Source organism: Sesamum indicum, unplaced genomic scaffold, assembly GCF_000512975.1.
Source record: "Sesamum indicum cultivar Zhongzhi No. 13 unplaced genomic scaffold, S_indicum_v1.0 scaffold00240, whole genome shotgun sequence".
Taxonomy (NCBI): Eukaryota; Viridiplantae; Streptophyta; class Magnoliopsida; order Lamiales; family Pedaliaceae; genus Sesamum; species Sesamum indicum.
This window is the reverse complement of record NW_011628134.1, coordinates 1558-1770: the sequence shown is the minus strand read 5'-3', so window position 1 is coordinate 1770 and position 213 is coordinate 1558.

The window sequence follows — 213 nt, the reverse complement described above, 5'->3', positions numbered from 1 at the left end:
GTCATTAGATGCGACAGGACATCGATTTGGGTTGAATGGCTGTACCAGGGACGTCTACAACACACCTCTATATGGACGATTACGGACCAAGGAGGCTCATGGGGATGGAGGAAAATCCTCCGTTTAAGGATTTTTCTCCGAAATATGGTGGACTACCGGATTGGAGATGGGAGGAGTTTCCTCTTGTGGCAGGATCCATGGCACCACCTTGGC